Genomic DNA, 17,593 nt, shown 5'->3' with positions numbered 1-17,593 from the left:
TAGGGCACCAGAACAAGAGGAATAGCTGGAGCTCTACTGCAACACAGCTTGCTCCTGACTCCAGCTTGGTTGGTCTCCAAAGAGGAATAATATCACCAACAATGAGTTGCAGCACCTGGAGACCTTTTATAGAAAGGAGGGGGTGGTCAGCGCCTGCTGACTAGCTAAACATGTAGTAACACCAGCGACCACTGGGGGAAAAGCTCACCAGCAGACTCACTAAACTTGTAGCAACACCAGCGGCCACCGGGGGCAAAAACCCATATTAACCCCCAAGGGCCTGAAAGGAAAAAGGTTTATGTAAGAGAGCCCTATGGAACGCACGCTCTGTCTGCAACAAGCTATCATTTATCCATGACCTCTTTATCACCGACAAACTCTCCTTCCTCGCCATCACTGAAACCAGGCTCACTCCCTCTGACACAGCCTCTCCAGCTGCGTTTTCCTATGGCGGATTCCATCTCTCTCACACCCCTCGCCCCAGCAACAAACGTGGTGGAGGAGTTGGCTTGTTCCTGTCTGATACCTGCTCCTTTACCCCAATTCCTTTGCCACCCTCCGCTACTCTTCCCTCATTCGAGGTGCACTCCGTCCGCATCTATTCTCCCTCCAACCTCCAACTGGCTGTCATCTACCGCCCCCCAGAACTAGCCATCTCCACCTTTCTCGACCACTTCACCACCTGGCTACTCCATTTCCTTTCTGCTGACATCCCCACCATCATCATGGGTGACTTCAACATCCCCATTGACACTTCCACCCCGGCTGCCTCTAAACTTCTATCACTCACGGCTTCTCTCGACCTCACTCAATGGTCCTCTGCGGCCACTCACAAAGATGGTCACACGCTGGATCTTATCTTCACCCGTCTCTGTTCCCTCACTAATCTCAATAACTCACCCCTCCCCCTGTCTGACCACAACCTACTGACATTCTCCTCCCTCTCCTCTCCTACTGCGCAACCCCCGCTCCATAAACTCTCTCACCCTCGCAGGAATCTCAAACACCTCAATTTACAATAACTCTCTGAATCCCTTCTCCCTCTTACAGACATAGCTTCCCTTCATGACACAGATGCTGCTGCCACCTTTTATAACACCACAATAACAGCAACACTTGATTCGGCTGCCCCCCACGCAGAGCAAAACTCGAGCAATCAACAGGCAGCCCTGGCTCACCAGCCTGACCAAAGAACTGAGACGGGTTTCCAGGGCCGCTGAGCGGAGATGAAAGAGAACCCATTCTACTGAGCACTTCAACGCATACAAGCAGTCCCTTGCCAGCTTTAAGTCCACGCTCTCTGCCGCAAAACAAACTTACTTCGCATCTCTCATATCCTCCCTGTCTCACAACCCTAAACAGCTCTTCAACACTTTCAATTCTCTACTCCATCCCACAGCACCTCCTCCCCCTCCTCTCATTTCTGCCGAAGACTTTGCCTCCTTCTTTAAGCAGAAGATCGACACGATCAGACAAAACTTTGGCCCGCAGCCCTCAATGCCCCTCTTAGCCGCTCAGCCCTGTTCTGCAAAAGCCAGCTTCTCCACCATGACAGAAGATCAGCTCTCCACCTTTCTGTCAAGATCACACCTCACCACTTGTGCCCTCAACCCACTCCCGTCTCACCTCATCCCTAACTTGGCCTCAGTCCTCATCCCATCTCTAACACACCTTTTCAACCTTTCACTTACAAATGGTGTCTTTCCCTCATCCTTCAAACATGCCTCAATCACACCCATCCTCAAAAAGCCCTCCCTTGACCAATCCTCTGTGTCTAACTATCGCCCAATATCTCTTCTCCCTTACGCCTCAAAACTACTGGAACAGCATGTATATCTTGAACTGTCCTCCCACCTCTCTTCCTGTTCCCTCTTTGACCGGTTATAATCTGGCTTCCGACCGCATCACTCAACTGAAACTGCCCTAACTAAAGTCACTAACGACTTACTAACCGCCAAGAGCAAGCAACACTACTCTGTCCTCCTTCTCCTGGACCTGTCCTCTGCCTTTGACACCGTAGACCATTCCCTCCTGCTACAGACTCTCTCATCTCTTGGCATCACAGACCTGGCCCTATCCTGGATCTCATCATACCTAACAGACCAAACATTTAGTGTCTCCCTCTCACACACCAGCTCATAGAATCCCACGGTTTGCAGTTTCACATCTATGCCGATGACACGCAGATCTACCTATCTGGACCCGACCTCGCCTCCTTACTGACTGAAATCCCACAATGTCTGTCTGCTATCTCAGCCTTCTTCTCTGCTCGCTTTCTCAAACTGAACATGGACAAAACATAATTCATCATCTTTCCCCATCTCACTCTACCCCTCCACCAGACCTATCCATCAATGTCAACGGCTGCTCTCTTTCCCCAGTCCTGTACGCTCGGTGCCTTGGGGTGATCTTCGACTCTGCACTCTCTTTCAAACCACATATCCAAGCCCTCGCCTCCTCCTGCCGCCTCAAACTCAAAAATATTTCCCGAATCCGCTCATTCCTCAACCACGAAACCACAAAAACACTAGTGCATGCTCTTATCATCTCCCGCCTCGACTACTGCAACCTCCTACTCTCTGGCCTCCCCTATAGCACTCTGGCTCCGCTCCAGTCCATCCTACACTCTGCTGACCGACTAATCCACCTGTCTCCCCGCTATTCCCCAGCCTCCACCCTATGCCAGGCCCTTCACTGGCTTCCTATCGCTCAGAGGCTCCAATTCAAAACCCTAACCATGACATACAAAGCCATCCACAACCTGTCTCCTCCCTACATCTGTCACATGGTCTCTAGATACCTACCCGCACGCAACCTTTGATCATCTCAAGATCTCCTTCTATACTCCCCCCTTATCTCTTCTTCCCACAACTGCATACAAGACTTCTCCCGTGCTTCCCCCATACTCTGGAACTCCCTGCCGCAACACATCAGACTCTCACCATCAACGGAAACCTTCAAGAAGAACCTGAAGACCCACCTGTTCCGACAAGCCTACAGCGATCCTCGGTCTACTGAACCACAGCACGACCTGCTCTACCCTCTCCTACTGTATTCTCACCCATCCCTGTAGACTGTGGGCCCTCGCGGGCAGGGTCCCCTCTCCTTATGTACTTGGGTGTCCCTTGTCTTATACATGTTTACTATACTTGTCTATATTTCCCCTTTTCACATGTAAAGCGCCATGGAATAAATGGCGCTATATAAATGCATAATAATAATAATAATGAGAATCCAGACACTGACACTGATCCAAAAATGGATTGTGACAACTGCTGTTCACAATGCAACACATGCAAGTTGGCAGGTGCGGTTCTTCCTAATTGAATATGCAAGTTCCAATGTCTCATTGAGTCCTTCTGGATACAGACTGCCTAGTTGGATTTATTGGAGTGTTTATTAAGGCAATCATTCTGGGTAAGATGGAGATTATGGCAATATGCTGTCCGAGCCAATGGTTTAGGAAATCTTTTTTCAGTAAACCTGGAGAGTAGAACACGTGATTGTTGAATGTAGTCTGTGGTGGAAGCACAATTACATCTAATACGACAGAATTGGCTAGATGGTATGTTCTTTTTCCAGTTGGAATAATATAAACTGAAGTAATCTGAATATCCATTTCTACCCACCTGCTTGAAGTGAGTTCTGCTTTTAATAGACTGATCTTTTGTGATTATAATTCTAAATCCGTATATGGAAGCTAGGGTGCACCTATGATGAAAAAATGCTAGAAGGGAGGAAATGAATAGATATGAGGGTCACTGCTACACCTTTTATGGAAGACAAAGTGTATACTAAGGGGAGAAAAAGGCAATACAAAAAATAGTGTGCACACCTGATAAGATATCAGCAATATACTGTATGTGGTGCATTATTCTACTATGGGGGTGCATTATACTATTATGTGGTGCATTATACTATTATGTGGTGCATTATACTATTATAGGGTTGCATTATTCTACTATGGGGATGCATTATACTACTATGGGGGTGCGTCTCTCCAGATCTCAACATGTCTATTTATCCTGTGGTGACGCGAGTCTCCGCAAGATAAATTTCACCTGTACAATGTATTTGATGTGGTGAATCCGCACGGTTCAGAGCACACATGAGGAATCACCTGCGTTCAATAGCCGGCAGTGCTATGGACAGAGCGGACATGTGGTGCATTCAAAGCGCTTCCTAATACTGAGCGTCTGCACATTATTATTATTTATTATGGAGCTGGTACATCTCTCTGTAAATGGTCTGAAGTCTCCTGAGCAAGTGGTCGCTCTACGGGAACGTGCCCCCTGGAGCCCCTATGTGCGCTGCCTGGACTCCGCTCCTCCAGCACCAGGACAGCCAGCACAGTCCTGTATATACTGAGGCCCCTGATCATGTGACCCCCTGACTCCTCCCCTCCTGTGACCTCATCCCAGGTCCTGTGCGCACAGAGCAGCCATATATGTGGAGTGCGGCTCTGCAGGTGGAGGTAGGTGCTGGAGATTCCCCATTACTGGGCTGCACAGGGGGCAGTAACCCCTCCATTCCCGGAGATAGCGCCCCCTGCAGGTGGAGGTAGGTGCTGGAGATTCCCCATTACTGGGCTGCACAGGGGGCAGTAACCCCTCCATTCCCGGAGATGGCGCCCCCTGCAGGTGGAGGTAGGTGATGGAAATTCCCCATTACTGGGCTGCACAGGGGGCAGTAACCCCTCCATTCCCGGAGATGGCGCCCCCTGCAGGTGGAGGTAGGTGCTGCAGATTCCCCATTACTGGGCACAGGCGCTAGGACATTTGTAGGATGCAGGAAGAGGGATGAAGGAGCTTACCGCGCTGAGAATGTGGAGCTGGAAATTTGGGCCGGAGTTCCTCCTGGTGATCACAGGGAGGGAGACAAAAAATGGGGGAAGATTCCGGCACAACCATCCAGGGGTAATATGGATCCTTTATATAACTGTAGGTAAACCTTACAAGGCCTCGTCCCTTTCCTGTACAGTGTAGTGTCAGCCATTGTAGTAATGCTGTCACCTATAAGCGCGGTGTCTAGAAAGGGAGTACTGGTGGCGAATGGAGTACAAGACATGGGAATGGAGACTGGCAAGCCACGAGCCCTGGAGATTCCTGCCACCTTCTAACCCTGCCTGCTCCCCATACAGAGGGCCGGCGCTGGAGCTTTGGTAGAGAAGGATGTAAGACAGCTCCACTCTCCTGTAGGGAGCAGTGGGGAGAATGATCATTGTGACAGACAGCGGTGTGATGCTGGGAAGGACATGCAAACTTGCCCTGATAAGGGGGGATCTGTGGTGGCTCCAGATACCGACCTATACTGTTCTCTGGTTTGTTCTATTCTCAGTGACACCAACACTTATTTTCCTGTAAGGTCAGATCCTACCACCGCTTTCAGATCCGCTCTTACACATTGCCTTATTGAGGGGATGAGATTGGGGGTATTAAATTCCAAACTACTTAAGTGGCTCAATCCAGATTTTCTGGTCATTCCTGTGTCCCATGGTTTGCCCAAAGTTCATAAGAATCATTCTCCACTGCCCTTAAGACCCATAATAGCTTGATGGATATCTTCAACCCCTCCTTTAATAATAATCTTATTTTTATATAGCGCTAACATATTCCGCAGCGCTTTCCACACATTATCATCACTGTCCCCGATGGGGCTCACAATCTAAATTGTATGTCTTTAGAATGTGGGAGGAAACCGGAGGAAACCCATGCAAACACGGGGAGAACATACAGACTCCTTGCAGATGTTGTCCTTGGTGGGATTCAACCCCAGGACTTCAGCGCTGCAAGGCTACAGTGCTAACCACTGAGCCACCGTGCTGCCTCCTTTCAGGACTCCTGCTTTTTGAAGGACTCTTCCATTGTCCTAAAGGTTTTTCAAACACTTAAATGGCAGGATGGATATTTTTATGCAACATGCGATGCTGTAAACTTATACTCCTCTTTTCCTCATGCCACAGCTATGACAGCAATACAGTTTCATTTGGATAAATACAGTGCATAACCTTCACCTTGGAAACAGTTTATCCTACTGTCACTTCATTACCTTTTGAAACACAACTATTTTATGTTCCAATCAAAAAATCTTTCTACAGACACTTGGAGCCACGATGGGATCTAAATTTTCTCCTTCTTTGGCAACATTTTATATAGCCTGGTGGGAGGAAACTTATCGTATATACTTGTGTATAAGCCAAGATTTTCAGCCCATATTTTTGGCCTGAAAGTCCCCCTCTCGGCTTATACACGAGTCATATACCTGGTGGCCGGCGGGGGTGTCAGAGATTATACTGACCCCCCCCCCCCCATGCATGTCTGCAGCCCCCCCCTGCTTCTCCCACAGTTTCCCTTCCTTCAGCGGTTATGTGGTACCGCTCATTAAACTCATGAATATGCGCATATTCATGAGTTTAATGAGCAGTACCACGTGACCACTAAAGGAAGGAAGGGAGAAGCGGGGGGGGCTGCAGAGACCGTGCCAGGAGGGGGTAAGTATATCCAATATTCACCTGTCCATTGCTGCTCGCTACTGTCTGCAGCGTCCTGTATCGGTGACATTTAGGCAGCAGAAGACGTGATTAGTGCGTGTCGCATCCTCTGCTGCCTAAACAGTCACTGACAGAGGATACAGCAGCAAGCAGCAATGGACCGGGGACAGGTGAATATCTCAGGTGTCTGGTTCTGAGCAAGTGGTGACACCGACACTTGTCCCTCATAGCGCGCCAGTGTCTCAGCCTGCTCAGGACCTGACACCTGACCCCCAGCAAGGAGAGGTGAGTATGTCATTTTTTTTTTTTTTTTGCAGCAGCAGCAGCATATGGGGGCATAATCTATGGAGCAAGTTATGGGGGCATAATCTATGAAACATCTTATGAGGCATAATCTATGGAGCATTTTATGGAGCATCTTTTGGGGGAATAATGTATGGAGCATCTTATGGGACCATGATATTTATGGAGCAGCATATGGGGTATATTATTCTATGGATCATCTTATAGGGCCATTATTAACCTTTTGTTATGATCTGCTTAGTTTGTGGGATGAGGTAGTTCAGAGGTTAATCTGGACAGCCTCATTCTGGGAGGCTTCTTATAGCCTCAGTATGGGGTCATTCCTCGTCGCTTATACTTTGACCCTCGGCCTAGTGTGTGTGACCCTGGTGTATCTGTGCTGTGTGCTTTGTGCCTGTGCTACTCCATGCTTGTTTGGATTTGATCTGGTTCTGTCCGTTACAAGTGCTGCCCATCTCTCCTATATTTCGCTGCCATCTCTGTGTATGACCCTAAGCTATGTTCTGACTACCCTCTGCCTGCTCCTTGTGTACCGCATTAACTCTCTTGTTTACTGACCTCGGCTTGGATTTCATCTCCCTCTGATTCCCTGTCCTTTCCCTGGTGTCCTGTGGCCCCCTTTCCCCTGCTCCAGGGTCCCTGTAGCAACTTGCAGGCATCTCCAGCAGCAGGACGCTAAGCCCCGCCCACTGTGGTCACATGATCATATGTCCTTCTGCTCTCTGCTTCCCTCAGCGTCCTCTTTCACTGCACTGCTCAGGTCCCGTCTGTCTGAGCTTTCCCAGCAGCATCTGACCCTGGGCTTCCCCGCGGTGTGGGTAAGTCACCCTGTTCAGCCTTGGCAGTTCGTCGGCGCTGACAGGAACTTGACACCTTTGTGCAGCATTATATGAGGTATTTTGTATGGAGCATCTTATGGGGCCCATCATGAACTGTATGGAGCATTATATGGGGCTCCTGATTCAATATGGATTTTCAAAAACATTTAACCTACTGATGTCTCAATTAATTTTACTTTTATTGGTATCTATTTTTGGTTTTGAAGTGGCTTTCATGCTACTTTTGATCAAAAAACAGTATTACTAAAATCTCTGTATTATTTAGATGCACTTTTTCTTTTACTGATTTAGTTACAGCAGGGTTTTTGCTCATTTTGTCTTTTGCAGGTTTTATGGCCAATGTCAACATGCATTTATATGCTGCATGTGTATCAACTCAATCCAAGCTCAGTTTTTGTGTTTTTTCTTTGAAATTTACCAGTAGCTGCTGCATTTTCCACCCTAGGTGTTAGGAGTCAGATTTCTGCCCCTACTATGCAGGAATCTAGACCCTCACATTCGGCAGTCTCCTGCTCATTTTCTACCACAGAAGAGACTGCAGAGGAGAGTGCCTTGCAGCAACTCTCTCCGGAGGCTAAGTCCTTCTTTCCGTCTTCTGAGCATGCTCGTGGGACGATCTCACATTGGTGTTCGGGAGTCAGGTGCTCTGGTCCTGCTCCTAATTCCATTGGTCCAGCTCAGAGTTCTGGAGACTTCCGGAAGGTCCCGTTTGGTATAAAAAAACGCGCATGGCAGAACAGCCATGTGCTAGTATAGTCATACTTGCTGCTGTGTATATGTATGATCTGGTGAATGACTCATTTGAAACCCCATTCCTATGATATTACGAATGTGTCAGGGATTGAGTCTTAGCCAGTACCAGTTCAAGCGCGCTCTTGCTCCACAGGCACACTTGCTAGCGTCCAACATCGCGCCTGCGTCATTGCGGTGTCTCTCTGCGGCACTGTCCACGCCGCGCTGCGATAGCAGCTTCATTGTGCGTTTGCAGTTGCAACGCCTTACACACGGATAGTTACGGTAGGTCTAGACGGATGTAGTGCCGTCATCTAGGGCTACTCCTGTGACCGCTTACCACGTGTGTGTCGCTGAGTCCCTGTTTTCCTTTGTTGTTATTTCAGCTCTGTGAATTAAAACAGAGCTTGCTTGGTGCATCTGGGTGACGTCTTAACCCTGTGCACATTACCGCCAGATTGCTCTGTCACCACCTAGCAGTGGTCCTTACATCTTCCGCACGGTGGACCCCGAGCGGCGAACGCACTTTATATTTTTTATTTAGTGCATTCCGCCACTCCTAACACTAGGCTTATACGTGAGTCAATAAGTTTTCCCAGTTTTTTGTGGCAAAATTAGGGAGGTCAGCTTATACTCGGGTCGGCTTACACACGAGTATATACGGTATATCTTTACCAATAACAACCCTTTCATTCCACATCTGGTATGGAATGCCAGATATGTGGATGACATCCTTCTAGTCTGGAAAGGTGATGCCTCCACTTATTCTGAATTCACATCATACCTCAATTCCAATTCCTGTAACATCAGATTTTCTTGTACTCCATTAGCCACCAGTACTCCCTTTTTAGACATCATGCTTATAGGTGACAGCACTACTACCATGGTTAACCCTACACTGTACAGGAAAGGTATGAGGCCTTGTAATGTGTTAACTACCTTTAAATAAAGAATCCATTTTATCCCTGGATGGTTGTGCCGGAATCTTTCCCCATTTCTTTGTATAACTTTTGTATTTGTTATTCTGAAGTTCATATAAGGCAAGGGTCAGGAACCTTTTTGGCTGAGAGAGCCATGAACGCCACATATTTTAAAATGTAATTCCATGCGAGCCATACAATACGTTTAAAACTAAATACAAGTAAATGTGTGCATTTTATGCAAGTCTTTACTTGTATTTAGAATGTTTATATGTTACTATCAGTAAGCACAACACAGAGGGATGATAGTAAGAGATACAGAGTTGTACTGCAAAATGACATTCCAACAAGTGTATGCTTCAGGGAGGAAAGAGTCACAAACAGCAGAGCGTCCAGTGAGGCGGGTGGAGAGGGACCAAGTGCAGGTATGAGTGCAGGGAGACTCTTGGTCAGTCTGTAGGTGGCCCCACTGAAATTGCTGTGGAGTAGATGAGGCAAGGAGAGGAGCAGAGTGCTGTCCCGGCCTGTAACAGGCGCTCCATGCGGCTCTACCGGGCAGTCATGGATGTTCAGGTGCTGCGGTCGAGTCCTGTGGTAGGATGGTGACCGGAGATTGCAGGACCTGCATGACGTCACTGGTCACATGTAGCCCATGTGACTGCCACTGGTCACATGTAGCCCATGTGACTGCCACAGATATGAGGTGCCGTAAGGACCAAACTTATCTTACATGTTTCAGAAATCAGTGGTTTCCTTCATTATTTTTTTGTTAAAGATTAGAGATGGGCGCACACCTGGATGTTTGGCTCCGGCAGGTTCCGCAGAACAGTTACAAAAAGTTTCGTTTCGGGTACCAGAACCAGGGCTGTGGAGTCGGTAAGCCACAGTTGCGACTCCGACTCCGACTCCTGGATTTTATCAGGCACCAACTCCGACTCCGGCTCCGACTCCGCCTCCGACTCCTTCATAAATGGCCAATTCATAACAACAAATTTACTGTTGTAAAATATTAAACATCGTGCTTATTCAGTTTCTCACCGTCATATAAGTAATCAGACCACTTTGAGCAAAAACTACATTTATTAGAATACAATTAGAATATAGCAAATAACTTTTATAAACTTTTCTAAACTGTAAGTAAATATGCAATAAACACTTTTATGCAGTTAATAAGAAGAAATCTATAAATTTGTCATCAGAAAAAGTATTGCCTCTAACAGATCCTCCTTCATGGATGCACTCAAATCTGATCTAATTATTTTGGGAGCAGAGAACAACCTCTCTACACTAACTTGTGTTGGTGGCAAAGCAGTAACCACTCGGGCAACATCTCTGACAATGTCAGGATACAGAGGAATCGCTTGTTGCACTGTTATTTTTGATGAACGGTCAAATTTCTCAATTTCTTTTAGTGCACATGAAAAATTCTGCTGAAATGTACTGGCTGTGTTCCTTGATGGGGATGACTCTTCTTCTATGCGGGAACGCTTTGCACGGTCCTTGTGATCCAAATATTTTTCGAAATTAAATTCTTCATCAGTTGATGATGAGGGTGAAGATGTGGCAGGACGACCAAATTCTTCTTGTTCCTCCTGACTGTTCTGCAACCCTTTCATCCTTACTGCTATTTCAAACAGAGCTTCTTTTCCTTTACTTAGCTATTGATCATCTAGAAGAATCCGATGCATTGGGTCTACATAAACAGCTGCCAAAAGAATGTTATTTTGTAATAGTAGCTCCTCTCTCCGTTTCATTGATGTAGCAATGCCACTTGCAATTAACCCTCCTCTTTGGGACAGGCGAAACATCAGGTTCTTCCACTCCTTTAAGAAAATACCTGGAGTTAAGTCCTCTGCTTGTAATTTTTTAGTCACTGTAAATGGGTGCTCTAGCAATTTTTCCAGCTCAGTCACCTGATTCCACTGACTTTCATTTAGCGTCAGTTGAGGGTTAGCCATGTCTACAAGAAAGGTTTTCAGTTCAACCAAGCACTGAATCATTAAGTAAGTACTGCCCCATCGTGTGGCTTGATCAATAATTGCCCCTTTTCCAGCACGTCTCTTCAAAATTGAGTCAACTTTAGGGGTTCTGTCAACAGTAGCCAATTTTCTCACCTTGCCAATCAGTGCAGCAGCATGTCCTTCTTGCAGACTGTCTCTTATAGCCAGCTGTAGCGTATGCACAACACAGCGCATGTGATGAATGAAAGAACATATTGACACAGTTTCAACAAGATCATCTAAACTATCATGTTGCTGTTCATCTGAAGCAACTTCAGTTTGCTCCTCAGTTACAATACTGTGTTCCTCTATTTCAAACATTTCTGTGTCTGTGGACCCAGAATGTTCTTCTAGCTGCTGGTCACCATCATTACTCTCATTCATTAGCTTAATAGTACTTATCATATTTGAAGCATTGTCAGTTACGACAGAAAGAACTTGCTCTTTTTTAAGTTCATAGTCTTGCAGAACCTTTTCCACCAAGACCTGGAGAAACTCACTGGTGTGATGAGCTTTGGTGTCTTTTACTGCCAATGTCTTGGTAACTATTTCATTTTTGTCACAAACAAATCGGACATTGATGGCAAAATAGTTCACTCTGTGACGTGTGCAGGCATCCATTTTAAGAAACAGAAAGCGTCCCTTGAGAGTTTTTTTAAGTTCTTCCTTTTGTTTAAAAGCTTCTTCGATTACTAATTTCCTAATACTCTCTCTCTCCAGAGAAACACCAAGCTTGCGGGCCATTTCCCCATTCAGACACATAAAAGCTGGTCGTGAAAATAATGAAATAGGCACACTATCCTTTACAACAAGCTCTTTGATCTGTTTTTTAAATGTATCTACTGTCATTGTCACAGTAACTTTGTCACTGACAAAATATCTTGCAACTGATGGCTGCAAAGTTCTCTGCTCCTTTGTTTGGCTGGAAGAGCTGGGCACTGGTTCATTGGTTTGGATGCAGTCTTTCTCATCCACTGCTTTCAGTACTTCTGGATGAAAGCACTGTAAATGTCTCTTTAGATTAGAAGCTCTGGTAGGAGCATTTTTATCTTTGCCTGAATATGCACTCATCTTGGCTTCACAGCATTTGTTTTCGTCTGGATCATTTGTCATACACTGACAGACATAATGTTTTCTATCTTGAGTGATGGTGAAATGTTCAAATACAGCTGATTTAATGTGATGCTTCTTTGACATTCTCAGGTTTTTAATTCTGCATTCACAATCCAAATGACAATTGTTTTTCCTAAAAACAATTGTACAAAATTATTGCCAGGTCGTACAACTGATATAGTGGTCAGTAATACTGTTATTATTCCTCATGTACTCACAGTTAACTGATGCAAAGTTTGATGAAAGGATAATACTTACAGTCTTCCTCTTCTGAGTAGCAGGCAGCTGTGAGATGCTTGGAAGACGCACACCTAGTATGATCTAGTCTAGAGGAGGAGCTTTACTACTAAGAATTTGCAACACATTTTCACTTTCAGTTTCATACATTGTAAGTAGGGGGGTTGGGGCAGCATGAGGTTAACTAAGTATAAGATTAGATAAGGGCAGTGGAGAACAGTGACACACAAGAAGTAAGAAATGTCTCTATCTCCAGCAGAACTGCTTATCACTGTTGTTCATAGTTTGATAGAACATATATATTTGAGTAACATTTATAAAATTCATATGAAAGTTCAATTATGAAATATTAATACATTTTTTTTAAAGCTGGAGTCGGTACATTTCTACCGACTCCGACTCCAACCAAAACTAACTCCGACTCCACGACTCTGACTCCACAGCCCTGACCAGAACAGTACCCGGACCCAAATCTGAACTCTGACCCTATTCACTTTTATGGGGGGCCCAAACATCCAGTGTTTGCCAGCTGTGAGTTTTGCCTGGCTGGTTAGCAAAAATACAGGGGAACCCACGCCGTTTTTTTTTATTATTTATTTACAGTGCTGGAGCGGCTGATGAATACTTCCATCCGCCGCTCCTGCTCTCACTGTAATTAGTGGCAGCTGGTGTCGGATGATGGGATCAGTAGTCCCATCAGCTGACACCAGTGACTGGAGGTAAACTTTATACCTCCGATCACAGCTGAGCTTTTACAGTGTCTTTTGACAGCATGGGAGCCGCGGCTTTCTGACTGGCGGGGAAGATTTCACCGCCGATCAGAAGCAGTGTTTGCCGCGCTATCATGCACATGACAGCATGACTAAAAACCCGGGGTTCAGGCAGCCGAACCCAAACAGTAGTTGTTTGGTATGGATGCCGAACTTTACTGCTCAGGTTTGCCCATCTCTATTAAAGATTTGTCTAAGAGCCAGATGCAGCCATCAAAATAGCCACTTCTGACTCGCGAGCCATAGGTTCCCAACCCCTGATATAAGGGAACCTGTCACGATGAGGGTAGAAAACGTCAGCGATTCTCTCACTGTCTTCCTGCATTGACACCAGTTAGAGCCGCGCTCGTTTCTCCTCCGTCCCATAGACAATGAATAGAGAGAAGCGCACACGTCCCCTGTAGAAGCCTCTCTGTGGTTCTATATACTGGACTTGTTTCTATCGCGGTTTCTTCAGGCGACATTTATAAGTGTGGTAGTTACAATGAATGACTCCTGTAAATCCCCCTCATGACCGCTTCCCGGGATTCTCCCAGTGTCATTGGAATTTTTAATTTCCGGGGTCCCTGTGACCAGAACGTCTCCTGTATTAATATTCTGCACCATTATCCGTGTAGATGGCAGTTTCTGGGGAAAGGACACAATACACATTGAGTTCAGGCCGCGCTCCATCATTATGACATATTTCCACTCCATCACTCAGGCGTCCATTGTTTCCTTCAGTCAGTTTACATCGCTGCAGTGACGATACTGGATCATCAAGGATGGTTAAGGACAGGAAAAAGATGGCGGAGAGGATATTACACCTCACCCTAGAGATCTTCTTCCGGCTTACTGGAGAGGTGAGAGATTCTGATGACATCACATTACATCATTCTTATCTATGGGAATAACAGATGGACAGAACTGGAGAGGTGAGGACTCTGGAAATGTCTGTAGTGAGATTTATTATTGTGTCTCTCCATAACCAGAATTACACAGTAGTGAAGAAGACCTCTAGTGAGCACTGTCAGGACCCTGAGTGTGAGGGACGAGAAAGACCCCTGAGTCAAATCATGGGGCTTCCACCCCTCTCCCTGATACATGAGGACATCAATGGCCAGAAGATCTTGGAAATCGTCTACAAGATGATTGAGCTGCTGACTGGAGAGGTGACACTGCTGGGAATGCAGGGACATTATACCGTAACGCTATGAAGGTATCGGGGGGGATAACGGTATCATTGTTTGTGTCAGGTTCCTATAAGGTGTCAGGATGTCGCCGTCTATTTCTCCATGGAGGAGTGGGAGTATTTAGAAGGACACAAAGATCTGTACAAGGACGTCATGATGGAGGTTCCCCAGCCCCTCACATCACCAGGTAATAGAAATAAATACACACATCCTATAATTATCTGTATGTAAACAATGAATTTGGACCCTGTATGTGTTTCTTCCAGTTGTATGCACTAAGAGGACAACACCAGAGAGATGTTCCCGTCCTTTTCTTCCACAGGACAGTAAACAAGAGAATCCCAATGTTCCTCAGGATCATCAGGTAGATGCTGCCACCACGAAGATGTGATATGGAGAAGATTTCTTAACATTGTGAATACATTTTTTCATGATGTTACATTGGTTGATCTTCTTCCCATTCAGGTCCCAACAATATCGGATCCTCTCAGTGGAGACCTTCTATACAAGAGAATTTTCCTGATTGACCCATCAAGGATGGATAGGAGAAGTGATAAGATCGCGGAGAGCATGTTAGACCTCACCCTAGAGATCCTTTACCGGCTTACTGGAGAGGTGAGAGATTCTGATGACATCACATTACATAATTATTATCTACAGGAATAACAGATGGACAGAACTGGAGAGGTGAGGACTCTGGAAATGTCTGTTGTGAGATTTATTAATGTGTCTCTCCATAACCAGGATTACACAGTAGTGAAGATCTTTAGTGATCGCTGTCAGGACCCGGTGTCTGACGGATGGGGAAGTCCCCTCAGGCCAATCATGGGGCCTCTACCTTACCCCCATAAACATGCAGGAGTCAATGACCAGAAGATCCTAGATTTCACGTACAAGATGACTGAACTGCTGACTGGAGAGGTGACACTTCTGGGAATGCTGTAACAGTACAACAACAGTAACACTATGAAGTGATTGGGGGGATGACGGTATCATTATATGTGTCAGGTTCCTATCAGGTGTCAGGATGTCACCGTCTATTTCTCCATGGAGGAGTGGGAGTATTTAGAAAGACACAAAGATCTGTGCAAGGAGAACATAATGGAGATTCCCCAGCCCATCACATCACCAGGTAATAGACAGGACTAAATACACACGGTCTATAATTATCTGTATGGAAAAAATGAATTCAGTCCCTGTATGTGTTTCCTCCAGTTGTATGCAGTAGGAGGACAACACCAGAGACATGTCCCCGTCCTCTTCTTCCACAGGACTGTAAACAAGAAAATCCCAATGTTCCTCAGGATCATCAGGTAGATGGAGAGAAGGTGTCATGAGATCTCCCCTATGATGTGTAGATAACTGTGAAGGTCTTGTGCTCAGTCTTGTTTTATCCACCAGTATTATAAGTTTTATACTTGTGTAATGAGAACGGTGGAGATGTCAGGATTAGAGCTGATCATAGATGTGACTTCTCCATCTGTCAGTGACTTTTCCAATATTTGTTTCAGGGAGAATATCTGACCCATATTAATACTACAGAGACATATATGAGAGGTGATGAACGGTGTAAAGAGGAGATTCCTACAGATAACCGCCCAGGTGAGCAGTAACCACTAAATGCAGAGAAATCACAGATTATCCTTCCTACAGAATTCTAGTTTTCATTTTTAGGGCTTGTTCTCGCAAAACTTTTTTGATGTGCAATTTTACTGACCGAAGGGTTTAGTGCTTAAACAAAAGAACACCCTCTTAAACACCTATTAAAGCATTTTAGCTACAACATTTCAAAGGCCAAAACTAAATTAATACAGTTTCCCCACAAAAAAGAATATAGGGCCTGTTAGGACTGGCGGAACGCACCAAATTATAAAATAATAGTAGGTGCGTTCGCAGCCCGGGGTCCACTGTGCAGAGGTGGTACACTACTGCTAGGTAATGGCGGAAGAATAGAGCGGCGTAAAAACAGTCACACGTGGGTTACGTCACCTAATGTGAACCGGAGCGGACTCTGTTAATTCACAGAGCCGCACAGCCGCTGAACGTGGATACCGAAGCCTGTTTACCTCACAGAGCCCGGCCAAAGAGCGCACAGCAAGCGGCCACAGAACTCTACCCCAAGGACACGGGGTTAGAGTCCTTCTAGGCCCACTGAGCGCGCGGCGTCGCTGCCACGAGCACCACTATAGACGCTGACTATGGAGTGTGGAGCACGGGGCACTGAGGCGTGCCGAGTCACTGATGATGGCTAATGCCTGACTCAACTGACCTACCTAAGCCTGGGCGTTAGCAGGCTCGGCTGCACAACACTTGCGTACCAAGGGTAGGGGTTTCATAATGAGTCAGTCACCAGAGACATTCATACGTGCATACACCACTCACTCCTTATAGTCTGAAAATACAGGCTATCCTAGCGCATGGCCGAGCGGCCATGCAAACCTTTTATAGCCGCGAGCGTCCGGGACCTTCCTGGCTTCTCGGATGGGCCAATCTGAACACGAGCAGGACCTGAGCACGTGACCCTTGATCTCCAATGGGAGATCACTCCACGGGCATGCTCAGTGGCCCGACATGGGGACTTACTCCCTGGAGAATCTCGCTGCTGAGCAGCATGCAATGCCATAGCTGTGCCAGAGGTGGCAGCAGCAAGCAGACCCACGGAGCTGGTCTGGGCAGAGCGCCGGAACCGACGAGTTTGCTGAGCTGCCTCCTCTGCGGCTGGAGAGGAATGGGAGACCGCCGGAAGTAAGGCTCGGGATTCCCGCTGTGCAGCGACAGGAACCCGACGCCTAACATTATCCCCCTCCTAGGGCCCCCTCCTCTCTAAGCCTCGCTCCGCTCAAATTCCGCAATGAGAAGAGTAGCGTGGATGTTTTCCACCGGCTCCCAGGTCCGCGCCTCTGGACCATGACCCTTCCAATCCAAGTAAAATTTTTTGCCCCGCATCATCTTGCATCCCACGATGGCATTGACCTCAAATTCTTCTGACGACAGGTCTGATGTCCCGACAGATGGCT

General features: G+C 46.5%; 1 pseudogene; it reads left to right on the top strand.

Moving 5' to 3' along the window:
- Positions 1-17,593, top strand: part of LOC141051182 (uncharacterized) — a 106,528-nt pseudogene that overhangs the window by 52,259 nt on the left and 36,676 nt on the right.

This window comes from Dendrobates tinctorius, unplaced genomic scaffold, assembly GCF_039654945.1.
Source record: "Dendrobates tinctorius isolate UK_male_01 unplaced genomic scaffold, ASM3965494v1 ptg000155l, whole genome shotgun sequence".
NCBI lineage: Eukaryota > Metazoa > Chordata > Amphibia > Anura > Dendrobatidae > Dendrobates > Dendrobates tinctorius.
Note: the sequence above shows the minus strand (reverse complement) of the source record. Positions and strands in the feature narration are given on the sequence as shown.